Below are 2,631 nucleotides of genomic sequence, written 5' to 3'. Positions count from 1 at the left end.
TGTCGGAGGCGGAGGCGACTTTGGCACCACCGGAGGTGGACGAGGCGAGCTTGAACGAACCCGACGCGCCCTTACCTTTCGTCTGAACCAGAGATCCCGACGCCACGGCGCCTTTCAGATATTTCTTGATGAAAGGGGCGACCTTTTCGGCGTCGACTTTGTAATTTGCGGCGACGAACTTCTTGATGGCCTGAAGAGACGATCCTCCGCGTTCCTTGAGTCCCTTGATGGCGTTGTTTACCATCTCGGATGTCGGAGGATGGGACGGTTTCGCCCTGGGATTTTTCGCTTTTTTCTCTTTCTTCGCGTGGGATTGAGGGGTGGCAGCGGAACCGGTGGTGACCGATGATGCTGTTTGATTTTCGACGTCGGCCATCTTTCACGTTAAAACGTTAAAAGTTAATAATAATTATTGAAAAAACACTTGCTCACACACGTACACTTCGAGCACCTCGTGAACGAGAATTGAACAAAAAAATTTTCTAAGTCTTTATAAAATAGTCGCCACTGCGGACGGAAGACTGAACGCGCACCGCGTCCGCCGTCGAAGAAATTGCAGGCCTCGGAATCGTTGCCCGCGTGATGGCATCGTCCTCTTTCCTCGATCACCATCGCCACCGTGTGATCAAGCTGGCCGAACTCGGTTTCCGAAGTTTCCCTGGAGATAGCGAAGTTCGTCTCGGAACGTCGGTGGGTTTCGAATCAGGTACACGCCCCTCCAACCACCAGCCCTAAATCCGGGTCGTCACGGTTTCGATTCGGGACCGACGGTTTACGTCGGCGGTGCGGGGTAGACGCGTCGATTCCGGGAATCCATATTTCGTTCGCCGAAATATTGGTCCATCTCTTCCCGGAATACCGCGCCACCTTCTCGATTTTACGACATCTTCGCGTCGCCAAACGCTTCCGAAACGGTCGAAGCACAGAAAGGACCTGGTGTTCGAACCGAGGCAATTCCGACAACAGGATGCCGCGAACCGCCTCTCCGACGTTCAGGTCGATCGTTTTCGGCGGAAGTTGAAACGGGACGAGTCGACGACGGGTCCCGTTGCCGTCCGGACCCTTCGGGACGGCCGAAAGTCCGTCGAGAGGATCATCCGAAAGGAGACGGTCTTCATCGTCCGACCGATGCCGCACCTACGAGTTTTCCGATATTTTCTTCGACGGATCTTCAGGTTTTCTTCCTTTCTTCCGTCTTTCTCTCTTCGTAATTTCGTGTCCGACCTGCGTCGTCCGAAGTCGGGGTGAAGATCGAAGAAAAAACGCCAAAAATAACAACTCGTCAGCCACGCACACCGCGTTCGAATGTCTAACGGTCCAACTTGGATTTTCGAAGATCGCCGAATCCGAGGGACGATAAATAATAATAATAATAATAATAATGGTAATAAATAATAATGTTAATAATAATAATAATGATATGATGATTATAACGATAATTATTATAGATAGGTAAATAGAAACACAGGTCTCCTCTCGAAAATCGGAACTTCCTGATATTACTTACATATTTCGGTCGATCCAAATGTGGGAATCTCGTCGTCGTCGGAGCAAGCAGCGCGGTAGGTGGGGTGAAATTCTGGATTTTCCACCGCCGCCGGCGGTCGAAAAATGTGCGACGCGGGAGATCGCCAGTCCGTCTAGTAGTCTCTCTTGTCGTTAGAGCGTGACGTGGTGGTTGTTGTGGGATTTCCCGTTAGTTCGGTCCGACGTCGGTCGTCAGAGGGTAAGTGCATACGGAAACGAAACGCATCGCGTTTTGATGTTCATATTCGTGCATCGGAATGTTAAAAGCAATATATTTTACACCAACGATCACACCTAAACACCACGGCAACGGCCATACCACGTTGAAAAGCACCGGTTCTCGTCCGATCACCGAAGTTAAGCAACGTCGGGCGCGGTCAGTACTTGGATGGGTGACCGCTTGGGAACACCGCGTGCCGTTGCCCCCCAACACTTTTTGTTTTTTTTTGAAATCCATAGCAACCACCGAACCGATTTGTTTTTCGTGCAGGTATTCGGAAACATGCACAGACCCGTATAATGTAGATTCATAGCTTTAAGTACTAGATAATTAAGAAAACAATTTTTTTTGTCGATTAATTGTAAACAATTGCAGAATAAAAACTCGTCAAACGGTAAAGGTTGTCGTTCGATCACCGAAGGTAAGCCACGCGGGCAGCGGTCAGCACTTGGACGGGTGACCGGTTCATTATATTCCTTCCGTGAGTTTAACAAAGATAACATATGCAAATGTCGTAAGTGCGACGAGGAAGACGGCGATCTTTTAATGTAAAAAAAATATATATTAGGTTACGCGTACATGCCACTTTGACTGCTGCTTTATTTTTTTGGTTTTTAAATAATTAGAGATCTGAATTCAACATATCAGTTCTATGTTATAATGGACAGACAATGTTGTATTCTTGGCCCCTAACACGTTAAGACCAACATAAAAACTAGAATAACTTACCATTCGTTAAACGTTAAACAATTTCGAACCACGTTTTTTTGAGCTCGAACAAACTCATAACACAACACTCATTTATTAGTCACTGGACCATTGTAAAACGAGAAGAGAGAAAAACCATGCGAAACTATTTTTAAAACGAAGAGAATAAAGGTTTT

At 47.2% G+C, this 2,631-nt stretch overlaps 1 non-coding gene across 1 annotated transcript; it reads left to right on the top strand.

Moving 5' to 3' along the window:
• Nucleotides 1-1,832: 1,832 nt before the first annotated feature.
• Nucleotides 1,833-1,952, top strand: LOC138140729 (5S ribosomal RNA). Its single transcript, XR_011162726.1, has one exon. It is a non-coding gene; the product is annotated as a 5S ribosomal RNA (ribosomal RNA).
• Nucleotides 1,953-2,631: the final 679 nt, after the last annotated feature.

This window comes from Tenebrio molitor, unplaced genomic scaffold, assembly GCF_963966145.1.
Source record: "Tenebrio molitor unplaced genomic scaffold, icTenMoli1.1 SCAFFOLD_167, whole genome shotgun sequence".
NCBI classification, from domain to species: domain Eukaryota; kingdom Metazoa; phylum Arthropoda; class Insecta; order Coleoptera; family Tenebrionidae; genus Tenebrio; species Tenebrio molitor.
The sequence above is the reverse complement of the archived record's forward strand: the minus strand, read 5'-3'. Positions and strand labels throughout refer to the sequence as shown.